The 23075-nt window shown below is 41.7% G+C and overlaps 1 protein-coding gene across 1 annotated transcript in view; it reads right to left on the minus strand.

Annotated features, from left to right (window-relative positions):
* The window catches only part of taok3a (TAO kinase 3a), a 52842-nt gene extending 31301 nt beyond the window's left edge, over positions 1-21541 (minus strand). The window contains exon 1 of the mRNA XM_060054718.1: positions 21367-21541. The gene's annotated coding sequence lies outside the window, so the exon portion shown is untranslated. The remainder of the gene's footprint in view (positions 1-21366) is intronic.
* Between the last annotated feature and the right edge of the window lie 1534 nt (positions 21542-23075).

Genomic DNA, 23075 nt, shown 5'->3' on the forward strand with positions numbered 1-23075 from the left:
TACTAGGGTTAGCCTTACCACTGACTGACTCACTCACACACACACACACACACACACACACACGCACGCACGCACACGCACGCACGCACACACACACACACACACACACGCACACACACACACGCACTTCCTGTCCCAGTCTCAACCGTGAAACAACCGTGCACACAGGCCGGCCCCATGCAAGGCGGGCTGACGTATAGGCTGAGACAGTAAGACACATGGCCACACAGGCTCAGACACTAACCATCAGCATCATTCTGAGCCCCCTGCTCTTACAGCAAACCCAGCCATCATGCAGACCTCAAATACACCTTCCCCCCTGTCCTGCATACACAACAGCAGAGGAGAGCTGTGCTGCTGCACCTGGAGCCCCCCCACCGCTGAAACGTAGTCCAAACACCCCTGATTCAAGAAGAAGTGACCCATAAGCGGGCAAGGTGTTCGACTGGCTGGAGGCGCACAATGACTTGTTCCTCTCTCCACTCTTTCAGTAGCTTTCAAAGTACTGCTGCTTGATAGGATTTTTTTCCCCTGGGGAATCATTCCTGGGACTGAGCAGAACAGGCCTTTACGGGCAACGCCCCAACGGCGATGTGGTCGGGTGGTCCAAGAACGGTGCTCTCGGATGCCATCCTTTTGGTCTCGCAAACTTCATTTTCATACGTCGGAAGTTGTTACAGCCATTTTGCTGCTTTATACTTTTAGCAGATTCCAGCATTTAAAATGATGATTGCTTACATTGAGACTCCATATCAAGAGGCAACAAGGAGGGGAGTTTTAAAACTGAACCAATTCTGTTGAATCGGACATGGGGGCATTATGAATAGGACACAAACATGAACTAGTTTGGCAAGTTTTAAACAGAGATGTTGGAGACTAAATCAAGTCTTGAATTGTTATCTATCCTCAAGCAGGCCTTTGTTCTGTTCAAACTTGCCGACCTGATCCTTGATGTATTATCTTCATCTAGGACACTTAAACAATAATACAAGGTGTTGTACGTATACACACACAAGGTAGGCTACTCCGGTTGTGGGGCAGACCAGAACTGGATGAGCCGGTATAGAAAAAAGGTCTTACATGAATGCCACCCAAAATGTATTTCTCCCCTTCTCATAGGCTTGAAATCAAAAGTTACCCATTTGTTAAAATTAGACAAGGTTGCCTTGTATACCCATTGACATAATTATAAAAATCACACATGCAATGTGTTTAGCTTCCATGCATCTCCTGCTCCAGGCAGACATCAACAGATATTTGTTGCAAGTAGGTGCGAAGAAAAAGGTGCGAGGTTTCACAACTACAGTATAGTAAAGAATTGCCAAGCGCATGTACACATAGGCCTGCAGCTGGAATGCAACCTCGGTTCAATAAAAAAAATAACGATTTGTTCGTATGCGATCACATCAAGGGCATTCCATCAGCCTTGTGTTGGGGATGATACAAGAGGTCACGTTCATCACAAATATTCAGAGAGAAAAAATATAAATGGGGTAAACACGGAACCAACAACTTGGGTCCATGATCTACTGGACCCAAGAATGAAAAAATAAATATTTTGTTATATGTGTATCTGCTTGTTTGAACAGTTTGTTTGTCCCACAGTATATCCGATTGCATCAGCCTGTCTGTCTAGCTCTCCCGATGAGCTAAAATGAAATCAAGGAGAGGGGAACGTCGATTAGAATAAGGCCCATCATAGTCGAGATGAACACATGAAGGTTCAACAGAGATACAATGATTTAATAGAGCCTAGAGGAAGTAGTCGTAAAGGATTTATACATACATATGAGAGCGAGAGAGAGCGTGAGACATGCAAGAGAGATTTCAGCATGCCTTTAAAAGCAAATGGAAGAGCTGGATGAGTGAGGAATGTAGATAAAAATGGAGCAAACGAACAGAGTCACATGTTTCCTCTGGGGACTCACAGCGTACCGCTCTAAAGCCCCTCTCTGATGTGTGAGGTGATGTAATGTGGCATCAACAGGTTGTAAGGCTGGCACTACACAGAGATCCCAGCAAAGTGTGTGTGCGTGTGTGCGTGTGCGTGTGCGTGTACGTGTGTGTGTGTGTGTGTCTATAACACCCATCCATATGTTGCCTTGAACCAATAGGAGGGTGTTATGGTGAGGGATCCTATAACAGATCCTATGGGATATTTTGATGGTCCACGGTTTTCATGGGCACATAACACACCTCATCCATGCCTGTGCTTCCATCATTAATTAATGTCCACGAGCCCTGGTCGGAGGAAACCCATAAGGCTTGTGAACATTACAATCATCAAACCCACAAGGACAAATCAGATCACCAGACCAGCGTTTAGCTAGCGGTGGAAGTGGGGGGGACAGTACATGCACGATAACACACACATTGAGACATTTCTTGAATCTGAAGGAGGATCAAAACGAGAAAAAGATATAGAGACAGAAAATGAGAGAAAGAAGAGTGAGGCTAGAGGATGGTGGATTTGTTCGGATAGCCAAGCCACGAACGATATGACTTAGAGAGAAGTCTACGCATGCATACATAAGTCGTGCGCTGAGAGCAACGTGTTACAGTCAGATGGATGGAGCGGACAGTTCTCCTTCTCTCACTCTGCTCTCTGGACACCACTGTGTGTGTGCGTGTGCGTGTGCGTGTGCGTGTGTGTGTGTGCGGCATTAGAAGCTTATACCAGCATCCCCCCCTCCTCTCCCAGCTTTAGGCAGGAACATGAATTAAGAAGACATTGGGAGTCATACACTGTTCAGCATTAATCAAACATTAAAAAAAATTCTGAATCCTGCCAGAGTGAGTCACAAAGATCTGTGAAGAACTATATATCGGTACAAGAGGGAGAGAGAGAAATTATGTAATAATCTAGTCCACACTACTGCTAGGATTTTACACAGACACACAGACAGAGAGAGCGATTAGAGCTCTGAGGCTGGGATTGCTGTGTGTGTTAGCATGTGTGTGTGTGTACGCACGTTTCCCTTGCTGAGATCCTGCCAAAACAATGTTTCAATATCATAAAGCCCTTACCTATCAAAGGCATAAGTATGGCAAAAGATATTGTCACATTGAGCTAGCATGTTTGAGAAAGGAAGAGTATTGGAATCTAAGACACACTGTGTGTGTGTGTGTGTGTGTGTGTGTGTGTGTGTGTGTGTGTGTGTGTGTGTGTGTGTGTGTGTGTGTGTGTGTGTGTGTGTGTGTGTGTGTGTGTGTGTGTGTGTGTGTGTGTGTGTGTGTGTGTGTGTGTGTGTGCTGTGTAAATAGGTCACCCTCATTATTAATACCATTCTATCGTCTGTCAGCATGTTATGTTATCAAAATGCCCTTAATGTGTTAGCGGTGATTCTCATAAACGGGCACTATAACTTTTACGAATGGTAATGTGACTAAATAGGGCGACACAGGTAAAGTTTGTGCAAGCTCATAGAGGCACACACAATACATGAGAAAACAACTTCATACAAAAGGAGAAAGCTATAAATTCATAAATAAAACAGATTAAGTCCATGCGCCGATCCGATACCATCACGTGACGAGCCAATTTACTGTACAGACAGAGAACATCACAAACACCTACACGTATTATGCTGCATTCATTAATGGTTGGAGGTTGAAAGTCGGAATGGGAAACGCGTCATCTCTGACCTACATGCGTCGAGCTACCAAGTCGGAAAACATGGATGCTCACGCTTAGCTACAAGAATACAAATGTATATTATTTATCATTATAGATTATAAATGGAACTGATCTAGATATGAAGTGAACAAGCTATACATTACCGTCATCGTAAGAAAACACTACAATAAGAAAAACTGCTATTAGTAGCTACAATGCTAGTAACATCAGCATCTAGCTGATACATACAGCTAGATCCTGTGTGTATTGGTATTTATTCAGAATAGGTATCGGGAAGGAAAAAATTATATCGGAACATCTCACACAAACACGTACACAAAAACCCATGTCAACGCTGAGCTATTGTTGTGACAATGGAACGCTGGCGGCGACTGGGCCCTGCACCACTTGAAAAGCAGATGGGGAGGTAACGCACACGCACGCGCACGCGCACACGCACACGCACACGCACACACACTGTACAACATGTGGGAAACCATGTGACCTCTGCATGAGCTGATTACTTCCTGGTTTAATATCGACATAAGTGCCACGCCACTACCCATCGCTTCCCCTCTGCCACGGTATCCAATGAGGGCCAGTCCTTCTGTTTTCATTACTTTCATCCCCGTCCCTCTTTCTCATCGGGCCAAGTGGCAGATTGGGTGTTGAGGGGAACCGCTTTCAATAATAAAAGAGGAGATGGAGAGGGGAGGGGTGGGGGGGGATAAAAATGTATTGTGCTGCCCGGCGAGTGTCCCTGAATGATTTATAACACAAACTGACGCTTGCAGGAGCCTCTGGGAGAGCTGTGGCCACATCTCTCCTCACGCTTCCTCTCCCTCCCCTAACCCTCTGTCCTCACTCGTCCACTCCCTACTCCTTCTCTGCGGACTACTTTTCCCTTGCGATGGAGCTTGAGGAAGGACATGGAGGAAAGGCAGAGTCCCCTGCGGACAACGAACAGACATAAGAACCACCTAAATAGGAATTTTCATTGTTAAATGCACAGAGCACAGCACACTCATCAAACGAAGACATCTCCATTTGAGTCAATTAGACAATTAGAATCATGAACCCTGAATCATGAACCCTCCCTCGGGGTCCTTGGGTCAGTTTAAGTTCAATGGATCCGATTCCACACGTGTACTGCACCACATCAGCATATCCTCCAGGGGGAAAGCCATTCACTTTCAACCAATGGGTTGCATCGTACCAACCGATGGCTTGGTTAATCAAACCCAGTGTAGGATAATATGCCAGACAGCATTGAGTTGTTATGAGGAAGACAACAGCAAATGGAGATGGAGCAGCAACAACATAAAAAAAAAAACGGGTTGATGGGGCAGTCAGACAGAGACGTCATGATGGAGAAATGGAAGAATAATAATATTAAACATTCATTATTCAGCTGAGCACCTTTAAAAAACAACGTTCACAAGATCCTTTGACTCTTTGATAATACTCACAATAACAACAATGGAGCAATAGAAGCAGGGAATGTGGACAGGAGAACAAAGTTGGGGAAGAAGCAGACATCAATAAGAGGAGCAAGACAGTCAGACAAATGCACACATAAACAAACTAACCTCCATACTTCTGAACACATTCTGAGCCCAGGGAGAACTAGCATGTAGAGGATTGAGAGGAATAGCTGAAACAATGCCAGACAGAGGGGTGAATCAGAGAAGGGATTCTCAGTTTCTGGTTACACAGGTAGGCACATGTACGGCAGTGCTTGCAATGCTAACAATGACTCCACCACTGAGATGTGTGTAGGCTTGTCATTGGAAGGAGATTCAACTTTATGTTCCTGAATCACATACACCGTTGTGTCAATACTTCAGCTTCCACAATAATGAAATTCCAATGCGTTCGAACCAACAGAGTTGAAGTTCTAATGCAGCATTTTTATATATGTGTGGTAGTGATGTACTTTAAAGTGTAAGTAAACCCCCTGTTTAAGCTCCAATTCTAAGACTATTAGATTAAAGAGTTTTGGGAATCTAGGAAGGAGGGGGGATAGGGCATTATCCCATCGTTTAAGACCCATGCATACTTTTTTTAAGCTACTACCATCGTTGTTTATGAGCGATGTTGCATAGGACAGGTACCACACGCCTTGGCAATACAGTAATTGTCTGGAAAGCTTAACCCTCTCTCGCACATGGCCATCTACATCAACCGCAGTCTGTCCGACGTCACGAAAAGAACGCAACTTGAGAGTAGAACGTACACAAACTGGTTGGCACTGGACATAGAACAGTGACAAAATTAAATAGATTACTATGTTGAAAATCACATATGACATATGAAAGATATATGGATTTTTGGTTAAACTCCCCTTTAAAAGAAAGTATCAGTGGTCGAAGATCAGCTACTGGAGCAAATTGAGACTTGAGATTTTGTACATCACATCATGAGACTTGAGATTTTGTACATCACATTTATTTGCATTGTTTATTTCTGTTTGGTTGTAATGTTAATGGCTATAAGAAACAAATTGCAGCTGTCCGAATATGGTTTGATGTTTTCAGTGTAAAGCCATTTAGAACCATTTGCAGAGAAAAAAAGAGTTTGAAAAAGAAAGGCAAAGGTTTGGTAACTTTAGAGGGTTAAGGTCCTTCCGATGGGGCTTGAAATGATTCATAAGATTGGGAGGTGTGGTGTAGATTATTTTATTATCTGAAAAGTGCTGCTTTAAATCCCCCGGGATGAAAATCCAGAGATAGAAAAGCACGGAAAAGCTAAAAGGTGTGTTCAAGTTATCCTGCAGGCTCCATGGTGTAGTATTTTATTTTAGTAGTGACTGTCATACTTTTCATGCAACCCAAACAAAGTGGGATTTAGAGATTCTGAAGGCTCGATTCGCCAGAGTTTAGCGACGTCATTGAGACACACCACAAACTCACACAGGTGTCAGTGGATTATGGCAGAATTAAAACATGCTCCATTCGCTAACGGTAGCTTTTTAAAAATTAGTTCCCATGTTGCATTTACAAATTCAGGATTAGCCTTAAAGAAACTTTCATTGACAGTGGTAAGAAATGAGTTACAGAAATAGCCACGGGTTGTTGCGATGCTTACATAATGCCCGGGATTTTAACTAGCAAAACAATGTTTTTCTCCATCCTATTGGCCTTTGTTGCTGCGGTTTACAGTTACAGTTCTGACCTCATGACGTATTCATTCACACTCTATGACCCATATACCAAAACAATTATGCAACCAGAGGTTTTTCTTCTCTGCCACCCCACCGTCACCACCGGCACTCATTAAAAGTTACCATTGGAAAGCAGGCCATGCCTTTAAAAAGGTGCATGTTTGATTATTCCATGATCTCAACACAGCTGCCTGATAATGGCGCAATAACAGTAACTATCGATCTCAGTATTGAATAAAGCTGAGGTGTCAACTTGTTATCTGATCTTTAAATTAATCTTTACCACAAACTACTACCATCCACTAGAAAAGGCAAGCCAATTCTGATTACTTGTGAGGGTCAGGAAAATAGTGGGACAACTATAATTCAACATAACAGATCCGATCATTAACCAGGCGGATAATATAATCTTCATTAATTCCTATACAGGCCCATTCTAAATGAACACACTAATAGCATGTGGGTCCCATTAGACTACATGTTTTCAGTGCATTAAGGAGACAGTGACACACACACACAAAAACAGAAGCATAAGAAATAGAGAGAAGTAGAAGTATAACGGGGATCTACACACGTCACGAGTACACACACACACACACACACACACACACACACACACACACACACACACACACACACACACACACACACACACACACACACACACACACACACACACACACACACACACACACACACACACACACACACACTTTCCGTATGGAAGCCCAAGCTCAGGGGAAACAGCCTTTCCAGACTTGTCTTGAGGAACCATGGCGAGGTGTGGGTTGCATTTACACATGCAGACACAAGAGACTTTGCAAGTGTCCAATATAGAGATAACAATGAATACCTATTAATATGATTGAATGCATACATAAATACAGATGGATTTTGTGTGCATACTGTGTGACCGACTGTGAAAAAAAAAAATGAAAAAACATATATGTAATGTATGTATGCCATTCACATGCTAAAGATTAGAGAACATGAGAAAAATAACTACATGAATTAATGGGCTACCACACTCACAGCATTAAATCTGTATGGGTGTGCGTGCGTGCGTTCATGATTGTGTTTGAGGGTAAAAAAGCAAACCCAGGAAGAGAGATAAAAACAGACATGAAGGTATTAATATGTTGATTTCCTCATGTTTAATGTCGGATGGTAGTAGGCCTAAGAGAAAAATATTCTGATACTTATATGTAAGTATCAGAACTAAGAAGACAACACATTTTTGCATTGCTCGACTTGCTTAGTCACTAATTAAAGAAATAAGCCATGACCAATTTTGGTGACTTGGATGTCATTTTAAAGAATCCTTCGAAAAGCAGGATTTGCACTGCAACAAGTTGTTCACAATCTTTCACTTATCTTTACCATACTGGTGGGGGAGTGAAGGCTGCGAGCAGGAAAGATTAATAATTTTAGAAGCCTTTAACCTGGAGGTACGATCTCCTCTAAATGAATCACTGGACATTCACACACAGTGTGTGTGAATGTCCAGTGAGTCAACGTGTGTGACACACATGTGGAGTAGACGTCCCCCTACAAGATATTAAAAACATCCTGGGTAATCTGGGACATTTTGCGGTATTTTTTGTGTTTGCGTGTCCCACCATGTGGTCCAGCTAATTATAAATAAATCCCCATGTTGACCCCAGGGCTGGTGATTGCATAGATGTTAACTTATCGTTTAACATAGAAAAGTACCACAGAATCATAACCAGCATTTGCAAATGTAGACTACAGAACAATGCACTCAGATTTAGGTCCTTCACGGCTAAATGGATGTGATGAAGGTGGTGCTGTCGACCTAGCACATCATGCCCACTAATCCTGTTGGCTCAGCATAGTATGAGTGACGAGTCTAGTAGGGGGGAAGTTGTGCCGTTACAGTTTTGACAAGAGCGTGATTGCCATTAGATTGACTTATTGTGTTATGCCATTCTAGTAAGTGTTTCATTTTCCAGTGAAGCTATTTCAGTTGGTATATTTCACTTATAATAATAACTCATGGGTTAAACAGGATTGAAAATAAAATAGGCTAATAAGTGTTAAAAAAGACCAGTCAATATGAATCATTATCTACTGTGCCAAATCAACCTGTAGAAAAGGTTCAATGGAGACTAAATAAGACAAAGAGAATTGCCAAAAAAATATTCTACTAAATTTAACGATTCCAGACTGGGAGTGCATCTCATATTGTTCGGGTATATGGTCTGGGTTATATCAAGAAGATACACACGGCTTTATAGAACATGAAAGAAAGGAGGGAGGAGTGCAGAATCGATCAAGGTAAAGGTTTGTCCATATAAAGGTCATAACCACAGGTGGGAGCAGGGTGTGTCCATCTAGGAACAAACAAATTGAGATGAGATGAGAACAACAGACTGCATCAATATGATAGGGCCAAAAACTCACTGCGTGGACAGACAGACGATATTAGCTGGTAACTCCATAAACAAAGCAGTGTATTTTTACTCCAAACAATCAGACCTCCATAAAGAGAGATATTGCTGAATAGCAATACCTCCTCTTACTATCAGTTTTAATGTTGGCCTGCTAGGTTAAGCTCATGTTCAGGACTTCCAAACCAGGGGTTACATGCAAGTCAATTATCAATTCATTGCATTGTAGCCCTTTTCAGACCTGTGTCCCCTCTAAAGCATATTACAACTGTTGAAAATTATAGTTCCAACAACACTTAGCTAGGAAGAGCATGGGATCTAACCTTCTGAGCCACTGCTGCCCAATTAACAGTACCAATAACAGAAGCCACATTTTATTGTTCTAAATATTGTTATGTCCTTGCCTTCTCTCGTGTTTTGGCGGGACAGTTCAACAAAAAAAAAAGATAGGCCCTATAGAAAACTAGGCTTAAAAAACAATGAACTTTTAAACTCTTAGAAATATTCCTGACCTCTGAGTGGGGCTTGAACGTTTGACAAGGCCATAAACACTCAGATTACAACATACTGATTTTCATCATATCTGCAGAAGCGTAAAGCCTTAACCAATCACAGAAAGGCTTCAAGCAACAAAAGATTGATTGGAAGATAAACAAGATGGCGAATAAATCTGGCATTGTTGCACCAATACAAAAGGATTGCTAGGGAAAAGAAAGGCATGCGAAACACATGCACTAATACAAAGTAGGCCTCAATGGTGTGGTACAGAGTGTGGCTGTGAGAGTGAAGAGCAACGGGGTGTGTAGGATTGAGGACACGTGAGTAGCCTGCATGGATTAACCATGATTTACACCCACTGTGTCGCGTCTGGCACTTCAGCCTCCATATTAACTGTTGTGCTTCTGCCAAGATCAATGCGCACGTTGACATTGAAATACATACTATGCATTGAAATACATGTATTTTAGTGACCTCGTGTTGGGTTGTTCGTAACTATGCCATTGACATCAAAGCAAGTGCCTGCAAGCTGAACCATCTAGCTTCGCAAAGGTGTCAACATGCATGCAATAAATATTAGGCAACATGAATAGAATAGAATAGATCACACATAGACAAAGACAGATGTGGATGTTTTTGGTAGAGCATAGAGAGGGGCTTGATGGATGTGTGTGGTAGTGCATAGAGAGGGTAGTGTAGATGTGTGTGGTAGAGTGCATACAGAGGGGTGTGATGGATGTGCGTGGTAGTGCATACAGAGGGATGTGATGGATGTGTGTGGTAGTGCATATTAGAGGAATGTGGACGTGTATCTGTGTACGAACAAACAGGTGAGGGGGGAGGAGCTTTGGCTAGTGCCATTTAAAAAACACAGCTCCAATGCCCAACAGGACTTTCTCATCAGAGAGCGGTGGCAAGATGAATGGAAACATACTTGCATGCTCTGTAGCATGCATCGTGCAGGGGAAGAGGGAGGGGAAGCCGCATGTAGAGTTTTGTGGCATAAAATATTGAAGAGAGACAAATGAACAGACAGGCAGTGATGGCACAAGCCCGGCACAAGCTCCGGTGCGGGGAACAGCGGAGTCACGCTGACTCTGCCCTCACGGGATCATGGCTTTCGCCACTTCATGAGAAGCAAACTAGGGCGATCTGGAGAGTCAAGTTTCCCCTCATTTAGTGCTTAGCTACGGATCATCCTGAGAGACAGAGGGAGTTTGCTGACCCAGGACAACAGTCTTATTCTTCTCTGAGGCTCTCTTGTAATGTTGAGTTCATCTAGTCCCAACTGGTACTCCATAGCCATTGACATGCTAATCTCATCATAGAGTCCCATATAACTCCACAGGAAATGCTTCTAACCTGTAACCAAGAGGCGTTTGGAGAGAAATGGCAATGAGTTTCCAAGTACAAAAAATATCAGTAAATATTTCAATCGGGGGACTGAGGACGGTGGCCATGTTTGTTTAAATCTAGAGTTTATACAAACATTTCCGGGTGTAGTGTGATAAAAGTATTATTTGTGACCAAACTGAGAATATTCAGCACCAACCAAATTGTGTGTAAAAGACATGTACCTGCATATTCACAAAAACATATTGTGCAACTCGTTGCTGTTTCTAAGTTACAGGTTAGACCATTTTCCATGAAGATAGAAGGGACTCTATTCTAAGATAAGCATCTTAATGGCCCGAGTACCAGATGGGGCAAGATTTTATCCAGCACAGGCCATATGAAATAAAGCAGGACGGTCTAAACAATGCCTTGTAAAAGATGTCCTTGAGTGATAGATTGATGATGATTTTCATAATACACACCCACGTCATGGAATTTATGATGTTTGCAATCGTTTAATTGATGTTTTAAATACACACTCACATCATGCTATTGGTTGACTTTGCTGATCACAGTAGCTTATCGTCACAAAAAAAACAGACACAATACAATTTAGTCACACTACCAGATTTACTTTCAGTAAGGGATACACACACAATGTCTCAAATTGCAGTTTTATTTAATCCTAAATAACGGATTTTGCTCTGAGTTTTGTATCTAAAATAACCAGAATTGGAGATGACCAATCAACCTATAAATCTATAAGATATCGATGGCGATTGTCAATCATCGGTTCGGCCCCTGGCTACTGTCAACCAGCATGACGTGGATGAGGTCTGCCTACCTGCTGGTATAGGTCAACCTCTCTGAGCAAGGCACCCAGGTGAGACATCCACACTACACAGGATGAGGACCTCTGTTAACCTAAAAATACGATGTTCTTCATCAGACAACAATGATGTCATACCCAATTTCAGGACAGTGATGAGGAGGACACTATGATTCACCGTTACATTTATAGCAAGGACTCCCAGGGCGCTGGGAACCATTTTATTCAAAAGCATGTGATTTTTATGTTGGAGGGAAAAAGGACAAAAAAGGGAGGTTTGGAGCATTTCAGACCGTCTCAGGACAGAATGCCTCAATTATTCTCATCTGATCAACCAAATGCCAGAAGAGGCCACACTACACTGCATTTGGTGGATGTGGTATGCCTACATACAATGCTTGTGAAAGTACTGGTATGTGTAAATGTGGCTATATGTAGGCAATAGCTAGTTAAAACGGAAGTGCACATCTCTTAGCCTAACTTGACTCTTCCTTGTTAAAGACGTAGGATATCCTCAACCAGCAGAGAGGATGAGGGAACGAGCAAGAGATTAAATCATGCAGAGAAACTCTAAAAAGGAAACATGCATCTAGGCCAATGAGTCATTTCCCTTGTGCTTTGCCTCCTCTTCTTCTTCAAATACGCACACTGACTGTATAAATTATGTACATCATCACTGGTGTTTACAGGGAGTGGGAGTGGACCCATGGGTGTTAGGCCCTAGGATTTTTCAGCTTTTTATCCCCCGTTAAGTCTGCCTGCAATTAATTTGGGAATTAATTCAGTGCACAGAAATGAGCCCCCTACCCCCTCCGTAGTATGGCATAAAAGAAAACGGATTCCCTGAACAAATTAATAAATAAATCATTTATGAACGGCTTGCCCTCAAATAGCTTCATGATCTTCACTAATGGGGGCAACCATAGGGCATTACATGTATGACAATGCATTATGCATCAAGATGTTTCCGTTAGCCTCAAAATAAATAATAAAAGTATGAAATAATTGTAGGTGACAATGTGATTTTTCTGTGCATATCTTTGCTGAGTCATATATGGCCTTTAGGAAATGCTTTCAGGTGTTTTCTTTCTGGGGCTTGGTAACTGTTTCTGAATTGAAGGGACGTTTACAGTCTATTCAATTCACTTGCAATTAGAGGATAGGTGTGTCGAATCAGCACTTAATCAGCAGGTGACAACTTAAATAAATATATCAGCTATTCAGAGGTTACACATGCAGTAGCATGTGTTTGAACTATAGAGGGAGTCACCTAATGCAAGCCAATGTACAAGGCGGTTCTCCTTTAACCATAAGCCTAAGTACAGTACTTAGCGGCTAACATGCGCACATTTAGATGAATGTAGTCTTAATAAACTCCAAAACATGTATGACTAATTATTGGTGCCAGCATTCAACTCAAACAAGACACACACAATGCCAAGCAGGCTACATCTTTAATTAAAGTGCCCAGTAAGTCACAAAACAAGGTATCCCAGACTGGTATTCAGGCAACATATGCATAGTTTGATTGGATAAGAAATGTCATGTGCATTGTTATGCAGCTCTACATCTAAAGCATCAAGCCTTAAACACCTTCAGGCTCTATTAAAGATAGTTCTGGTTACTATCATGTTATTTCTATCACGTTGACAGCTGCTTGGTAGCAGGATCATTACAAGCTGGGTAACTGGCCCTGTATAGAGCGGGGGCTACATTATGGAAGTAATCTTTCAATGGCCATCTTTGAAAAAAGAAATATGTATCCTAAATATCACCAAACACAATTCCTAACCCTATTGTCATTGTCGTCCTCTTCAACCCTCGTATTGTGGAACACAGGGTATTATGCATTTGGAATGTGTTGGAGTTGGAGATGAGATTTGGGCAAGGGCCTGGACACTTCGAAATACCAATGTTGGCTTCTTTAGCCCAGCACTCACAACCCGAGCAGACACCATGCTCATGTTCCTGTGTTCAGCCAATCCATAATTCATTGGGTAAATCTCCTTTGTACTGTACATATTTGTTTGTGGAGGAAAGAAAAAAACTGCCAGTACTTGACTCTGAGTAGAGCCTTGCATATAAATAAAACGAGAGTGGCTCGTGGCTCAGAAAGAAGACCTCACAATATGATTAAGAATTACAAACTGTAGCTCTGCTGTCCCAGATGATGTTGTGTAATGGCATCTTGTAATCTATTGCACGAGTATGGCTCATTGTTTTGTTTTTCAAATATATTCAGTGACAAGGTCTTTGAAATAAATTTCACCTTGATTACCCCTAAAGAGAGTTGAGCAACCATTGATAAAGCAACTGCCGAATAAATGTAAAGAACGCCTAGGGCAAGGCAAACTGCAATGGCCGACCGGCACCCTTCTCAGAAAACTGTCAATCTTCAACTTCCTCTTCTCCCAGGCAGTGACAGTTGACACAGGTCAGGCAGGCTGCAATAAATAGCCAAGTAACTTGTGTGAAAGCATTTTAACTTTCTGAAATAATCCTAATCGGATAAGAGAATCATAACCAAATGACAGCAGTTTCATCTGTGTGTGTGTGTGTGTGTGTGTGTGTGTGTGTGTGTGTGTGTGTGTGTGTGTGTGTGTGTGTGTGTGTGTGTGTGTGTAGGCAGAGAGCAGAAGTAAGCGTCAGAGGGCGGGGGGGGGGGGTCTGGGTTGATTGTGGTAGTTATCTGAGTTTCACATTATAATTAGAAGTATTGTTTTATTCAAGCTCACGCTTTGGGCACTCACAAGGACTCACAAGACTCACAAATCCATCCTTATATGTACTGGTGACAAAAAAAAGAAAAATCAAATCCTAATTTATATTCCCCCCATTATTTCACAAGAAAGTGTGTAAACAAACATCCTGAAAATTATTTATGGCTAGCTCCATGAATCACAAACCGAGTGAGTAAAATAATCTCAAGAGGGATTGTATTAATGCTTAACTGTGGACTGAAGCTACTATTGCTCAACCCCAATATCAACAGAGGGAGGTTAACCTCAGATTATATCTGGCCAATGGCCATGCATTATAAATGAATAAGGCCACACCATACTGAATTTCAGCCACACAATTCTGTTGGGATTTGAACAGATACGATTTCATGCTGATTTAGAATACAACCTAATTTAACTTGATTTGGTTCTGCTGGGAGTACAGCACCATCTCTTCAAATTCATTCCACAGATTCATCAGAAGCAAATCTCCTTTTGACCCCATGGAGTCCATCCAGTTGGAGCATTAGGGATGTGCTTGAGCTGAGGCTTGAATGTCTCGTTTGAAGGGGGGTCAGATGGCTTTGCACGCACTCCGGGACTCCCGCAGATGAATACATTGTCAAGTGTTAACGTCGGGTCCCTAAGCAGCTGGACCAGAAAGGCTGTTTGCTATCTCAGCAAAATAGGAAGGTGACATCACCGTAAAATGCGTCACATCAATCTGTAATTGAAAGGAAAAACAGCTTTTCAGACACATTCAAATAATCCTATGGTTGACCCACACAAACATGCACACACACACAGGTTGGCTTCCATGTATGGGCTTGACGAATTAGGTTTTACATGTTGGATTGAATATACAAATCCTCGCTTCTTGTACACAAAAATCTATGCACAATCTATGCTTAACGAAAAAAGGATTTACTTTAGCATATTGTTGTATATTACATATAGATTCAGTCATGCAGAAATGATTAAAAGAAATGAGCGACAAAGTTAACAATTGATGCTCTTAAATACTGAGCTAGTAGAAAATACGGTGGACCTACGAGACACAAAGAACATGGTACTGGTGTTATTGGACGGGCACCAGAAGCACCCGAAAATAGACGACCTTGGCAAGATGTATCACCCTAGCTCAGACTCGGACGTGTCGATCACGATGATGCACCTTAAGCTGGTCTGACACGCAGTTCTGGCCAGGCCGGATGTCTGCGTTGTCATTTCTTTAGCAGGTTCAGTGCAGGGGAGGGAAAGCAGCAGCATGGAACCCACACCGTAGGCCCAAGAGATGATTCTTTCAATATTTTAAGAAGGCCTCAGTTACAGTTACAGCAACGAGAACATGCGATTCCAAAAATATTACAAGGCCTGGTCTTTATTCCTGATTCTGCCAAGCTAAATGAACTCCCCGAAAGGAGACAGGGAGTGGGCGGATGTATGAAGCCACGTGAGCCATGGTGAGGTCTCAGATGGAGAGATGATGCTGGCCCTGGTGATGCCGCGGAGTTTCAACGTGGCGCGAGACAACTCAGATTTCACTGGGAATAAAGAGGGGGGATTTTGGGCATGTACAGGGCCGGATGATCAGAGTTAGGCCTACATGTGCTTTAAAGGGCTATAATTACAATGCTCATGTTGCTTCCCCACATCCGGAAATACCAACCTGCCAAACCGTTTTTGTATGATGACAAGCTAAAATAAATAAATGTAACCAAGACCGTCTAACAGAAACATTGCGTGATTCACACCAACATCTTATTCACACATGTCAGGGGGTCATAAGCATATCAAGTCTTTATCCTTACCAGTAAATAAGGGAACTAGCAAAGTGCAAAAGTGTACCCTACATGTGGAAGAGAACACCACAAATATGTCAGTCTGCACAGGATTCAAAGTACAGTATGTGGTGGGCTGGGCCTAAAAAAAAAAAAAGTTTGGTTCCTGTTGGTTGTCAGTTGAGGTCATGGGTAGGTAGGGAATTTTTTTTATTTTTTTATTTTATTTTTTCCAGCGGCAGCGAATGATAGGTAGGTTGTTTTCATTTAAAAACGAGAAAATTCGCTCATCCTTGTACAGAATGAAGAGGTGCTGTACCAAAACGTAATTATAGTTTGCATAAAAAATTTATTTATTATTATTTTTTTTTTTATAAAGCTCATAAAATAATTTGGGTCGCACATAAATTGACAGGGTCGGTCGGAAACCGGAACCAAACAACAATTTTTTTTAGTCCCTGGGTTGGGAGGCGGCTGCATCGCACAGCACCCCAAAGCTCCTGAAGCGCAGTCCTGAGATTAAGATAATCACTGAGATGCTGAGGGATCTGTCGCGGGTCAGCCGCTCACTGAGCGATAGAACAGCAGTACCCAGACACACAGGTCACAGTGATTGTGACGCCATCATCTTATTGGACGTCTGTTAGGCCCCAGCTTCTGGCACCTAGAGCGAGGACATGCAGTCCTCCACACAGGCTATGACTCAGGTTTTATACAAGCTGCTGGGCTAATTTAGAAAGATTGCTTTCACACTTTTCTCGTGGTAGATGAGAGTAAATGCCCACTCTTTCTCGTAGCTCGAAGACAAATGAAGATAGAGAGGTTAAGGGCATTCAACCAGAAGGCCTGTATATTTCTGTTAAAGACATTTCCTGCATTACTACATATTTAGTACAGGATAAATATATCCCGCAACTTAATAATAATAATAATAATAATAATAATAATAATACATTGGTCAGAAGAAGGAGCAACAATATATCACTGTCGGTACAGTAGGGATGTTCAAAGAACCATGTGCCAAGCACCAACAATTGCTAGGTTAACCCATTCCCCGTATACAACAAAGCTAGCAAGGATAAGATGCTACATAAATAGTACTATTTTTTATTTATTCTTTTAGTGCCAGAATATACGACATACAATAAGTGTGTACATTAAGTGGCAGGACGCACAAGATACAATAAGTGCGTACATTAAGTACCAGGACATACAAGATACAATAAGTGGGTAGATTAAGTGCCAGGACGGAAGATACAATAAGTGGGTAGAAGGGGTGGGAGGGGGTGGCTATGTAGAGTCGAGGTGAACTCTGAACAAGTGAGTCTTGAGTCTTTTGCGGAAGCTGGTGAGCGATTCTGCCGTCCTAACATCAGCAGGGAGCTCGTTCCACCACTGCGGTGCCAAAACAGAGAAGAGGTGTCACTTTGATGATCGACCTTTGCTTAGCCCTTAGCGATGGCGGTACCAGACGTCCAGCTGAGGTAGTTGAGCGGAGTGCTCGAGCTGGGGTGTGTGGTCTGACCAACGCATGAAGGTAGGCAGAGGCAATTCCGAATGCCTAGTAGGCCAGAACAATCATTTAATCTGATACAAGCTACTACAGGGGGCCATTGGACTGTGGAGGTCCAGGAAAAGGGGGGGGGGGGTCACATGGGAGAATTTAGGTTGGTTAACAAGAGTATGGCCAGATTAAGAGTCCAAATGAATTTCAGGAAAAAAAATTCCCCTAACATGAAGGGCAAACAACACACTGACTACTAGTGTGTTTTAACATGTAGGAAAAAACCATTAACTCTTATTGCATTTGTCCCGTTTTCAGAAAATTTCACCGAAGATAAGAGTTCAACGTCTACTTTTAAATATATTTTGTAAAGACATTTAGGTTTAATGACAAAACATTCTAACTTAATAATCACAAGTAGATATAGATAGTGTATTGCGTGAAGAGACATACATGTTATTAATAATCGAATGGACACTATTCTTTAGCCAAACATTTGTGTTCCTTCAGTGGTAAACTTCAGATCTTACAACCATGCAGCTCAGCCCAGTCTTTTAAAGTCTTGAATAATCGTACGGGTGAACCGCACATCTGCTTGAGTAGGAGCAACGAAAAGGGGACAGGGGAACGGAGGTCTAGGCATAAGTCTCACCCATTCAGACACCGTTCTTATATTAGACATGCTAAACCCGATCACTGCAGAACATTAAGCCTGACAGCAGCGCTTTAATATTTGACGAAACCAACTAACCGCTGCAGCAACCGGCTGAAAAACCCAAGCGACTTTTATCGTTCTCTTCTATTTCTCCAAAGGGGGGCCTGTTGTCACGTGGCTCACAAACAGAGACAAGACGAATACAAGACCTTCCTTGGAGGGGATTGAGGAGCATGGTGAAGTAGATCAGGAGAAAGCATTGCAACATTACTCTGAAGTCCTATGGTTGACACTGATCACAAGCCTGCAAAGGCTTGTGATCAAAGGCTATTAACACATATATTTCAACGGCATATATTTATAGTCAAGTAGGTAAGTAATTGTGCATTTAGTTCCAGAACATATTGTTACAATGAGATGTTAAATGTTAAAATGGTCCACTTGTAGGCCTGGCAACCAACCAGAAGGACTGTTATTCTGTCATGGATTCAACAACATCACTTTGTAAATCAGTAACTTCGACATCCATGACCCTCATACTTTCTGCTAAATGTAAATGTAAATGATCACAACGTGGAACATGGTCTCCAACACTTCCAATAGTCATTTGTAGTTGCACGTTGATCTTCTAGGCACTTGGCACTTCAATCTGTTCTGCATTACATAAGAAGAGTTGTAAAACAATAGCAAAGTCAGGAATATTGAGGTCAAGGCTGCCCACTAATCAGACTCCTCCCATTGATCAGGGTCCATGGAAGCACTGGTTGCATCTACAACCTCCCCAAAGTTATACTTTTTCGGTTCTTACGATTTTTTCACACCCTCTGAAGTTTTTGGGAAAAGGAACCTCTGAAGTGAGGCGGTTCAAAAATAAGTCCACATTTATCCAGCATCAGATTAACCAAAGCCTTGTTCAGTGAAGTCCAGGTGCTGAATTTGGTTTATACCTCCTGCTCTGATTCATGGTCTACTGCAGGAACAGTCTTCCAGTCCGCTCCTCTTTTCTCTCTGACAGTCAAATCAGACCGGTCAAGAAAAGCTGATGTGCCCATGTTCTCATGCTCCCGTGAATTCACACAAACACAAAAGGCAAACAGGCAACCTATTCTTGATGGGATTTGTGCAGATTCATGAATAGCACAGTGGTGTTTGTCATGAGAAGCTCCTACCTGTCCCTATTAATCTGCTCATATTTGCTGTTCTAAAGGTGAGCATCTTGTTACTGTCTATGAATAGACCCAGGCTATTCATTCATTATTCATCAACTATTTCAACACTAGAAGTAAATACACAGAGAACAATCAATGAAGTGTCTTAAATGCTATCCCCTTATTTATGCATAGTCTACTGTTTTTAATAATCAAAGTCACAGAACAAATGAAAGACATACCTATTGTATTTACTCTTAATTGATAAAAGATGACCTACTCTTGTACAAACACGTTGCTTGTACTATGCCGTAATACTTCAGCCCAAATGATTAGTTAAAAAAATGTTTTTAACAATGAACATATTGGCAAATATGTGAGTTCTGAGGATGTACACAATCTTTTTCTTCATATCAAATCCTGTGACAATAAGAACCAGAACGCGGCTGTCAGCTCCTCCTCATGCGCGATACACACTGGAGGATGACATCATGTTTGGCCAGATTGGGTTTCAGTACCCTGATCAAAATCTGTCATTTTCAGCGCGTCACGTTAACCTACATTTGATTTATACAATACGGAGCAAAAATATTGAAGTGATAATATTTTACAAATGTATAGCCTAAATTAAGTGCGGGTTTAAGGTATATTGTTGTATTTGGGACTATGATGTTAAATGAACCAACTCGGGGTCTTTTGAGAGACTGATCTGAAACAAGCAGCGGGGGAAAATCGTTCTGATCACAATAACGCGAAACATTGAAAGAGAAAAAACGGTTAACGACGTGTCATGTGGCCGATACATCCTTATTGACCATACATGACCTTATTTGAACATATATGTCCCTATACATCATACATGCCCTTATTTACCATGATGTCCTTATTAACCAGCACCGAGTCATCGTGTGGCGATTGTAGTAGGCTACTATTATACAATGAGATGGTAAGCCGTATTACACAATGTGAGTATACTATACACAATGTGATCATAATCCGTCCTAGACAATGTGATTTTAACCCGTCGGACACAATGTGAAGATACACAATGTGCTGATAACCCGTCACACACAATGTGATGATAAGCCGCCTTGGAAAATGTGATGGTAAGATACACAATGTGATAGTTACCCGTCATACACAATGTGATGATACACAGATAACCCATCATACAAAATGTTATGATACACATCGTGATGATAACCCGTCGGGAACAGTCTGGTTTAAAATTACCTCCTGCAGTATGAACAACATGATCTGTCAATGGCATACTATGCTTAACCGTTAAGCCAAAGCGACATATCAGGATATACTATAAAGGAAAATATGTCAATATGATTTCAATGTCCAGGTGTATGGTGATGTCCAGGTGTAGACCTCAGCTGTCCAACAGTACTTTAGTGAAACCAACACTACGCACTTAGCGGACGGCATCGGACGGACGTGTAAAACAAGCAGCACTTAATGTGGACAACAGCGCGCTTTAACACACGTCGCAGAGCAAGGTAGCGTGCTACGACTTGAAACTAAAAAACATGTAAACCATACGGTTTGGGCACTTTTAGTTTGAACAAAGCGTACCTCGTTGAACCCACGAGGAAGTGTCGTGAATGAGCGAGGGGTTCAGGGCTCAATAGTAGTACTAAGACTGCAAGCAGAACAGCAGCAACGCATTCTCGTATTATTGTCAGAAAACAAACACTTACCACTTAAATTCGTGTAGCTGTTGAAAAACGAACGCTATCCAACACATTTAGTCCAACGCTGAAGATGTCGGTGTGACTTTCCGAAGTGCTGTCAGTAGTCAGGACTTCCTGGTGCTCCTCGTCCCTCCAGCAGCAGCTGCTCGAAGCGGTTTGTTTGACAGCTACTTTGACAGGCGGAAATAAGTTGCGTCTACTAGTATACTGGTCTACTTGCCTGGACTGTGTAGCAGCCTGCAAAGAGACATGGCGCGTGTATTTAGATCAAATTCAACAAAAACATAAAGATCATAACATACGTAGGCTAAGAAGAGTCTTTTTTGTCCAATGGAAACATAAGAACATTGTAAATGAGTGGTTGCAAAATAATTCTGCTAGTAGTTGAATTATGGAAAATAGGAATTATTTTTCCTTTGAATAATTTCTACATTAATGGAGGTCGGCTTTTATAGTTGTATTTAAACTTAAATAGATTTATGCAGACGATTCTATATTGCACTAGTGCCCCCTTGTGTCGTAATCAAATCCTTGTCATTTGCAGACGTAAAAGTACAGTATCCTGCTTATTTTGGTTTGTTATTTGTGTCTATCATCAGAGTCAGTGAGTGGATGATACAGTCTATGTACTAGTTAAGAGCATAATTTGACTCCTTGAAGAAGTTACATTTCAAGAGGATCCTGATCCCATTGACATTGGGCAATTAAACTTTTGGCAACCAGCCACTACCTCAAATATGTCATTGTGGCTGTCCTGAAGTCACATCAGGCAGCAGATGATTCATAACATCACCTCAATCAAGCATAGAAAATCTTGCCAAAACAATGGGCTTGAGAGGGAACTTGGGAAGATTTATATGCAAAGCAGTAATCTGCGGAGTGCAACAATAATAAACTGTGGGTAAGATAAGTTGAATCTGGTGCCCTGATTATTAAAGAACTTTACAATATTAACCATATCTAGAATGAGAAAAACATGGGAATGTCCCTATAGCTCCCACTTCTGAACTAGGAGAAAGATTCTGAATCAATTGCAAAGAAAAGAGCAATGCGTCATATGACCCTTTAGTCCCCTATACTGACCAAAGGAGAGAGCAGTGTGTTATGACTCTTTAGTCCCCTATACTGACCAAAGGAAAGAGCAATGTGTTATGAATCTTTAGTCCCCTATACTGACCAAAGGAGAAAGCAGTCCCTTTAGTTGCTTATAATGACCAAAGAACAGAGCAGTGTGTTATGACCCTTTCGTCCCTTATACTTAAGGAAAGAGCAGTGTGTTATGACACCTTTAGCACCTTATACTTAAGGAAAGAGCAGTGTCTTCCATTTAGTCCTTTATACTTAAGGAAAGAGCAGTGTGCTATAACCCTTTGGTCGCTTATACTTAAGGAAAGAGCAGTGTCTTATAACCCTTTAGTGCTTTTTACTTAAGGAAAGAGCAGTATGTTATATCCAGTTGGTAACTTATACTTAAGGAAAGAACAGTGTTTTATAACCATTTGGTCGCTTAAACAGAACCAACCTAGACAATCCAAAAACGTTCCAATGGTTATTTGGCAGGCTAACAGGTAGTAGTATTTAAAGCAGCAGTTAAACAAACACTTCTATCTACACACGTGGCCGATAACTGTTCTTAGTAGTTATCAGGTAGGCCTAATGCTGACTTATTGGATGAATTCTCGTCACACCAGTGTGGGATCATCCGACAATTTAGA

Source organism: Gadus macrocephalus, chromosome 6, assembly GCF_031168955.1.
Source record: "Gadus macrocephalus chromosome 6, ASM3116895v1".
NCBI classification, from domain to species: Eukaryota; Metazoa; Chordata; class Actinopteri; order Gadiformes; family Gadidae; genus Gadus; species Gadus macrocephalus.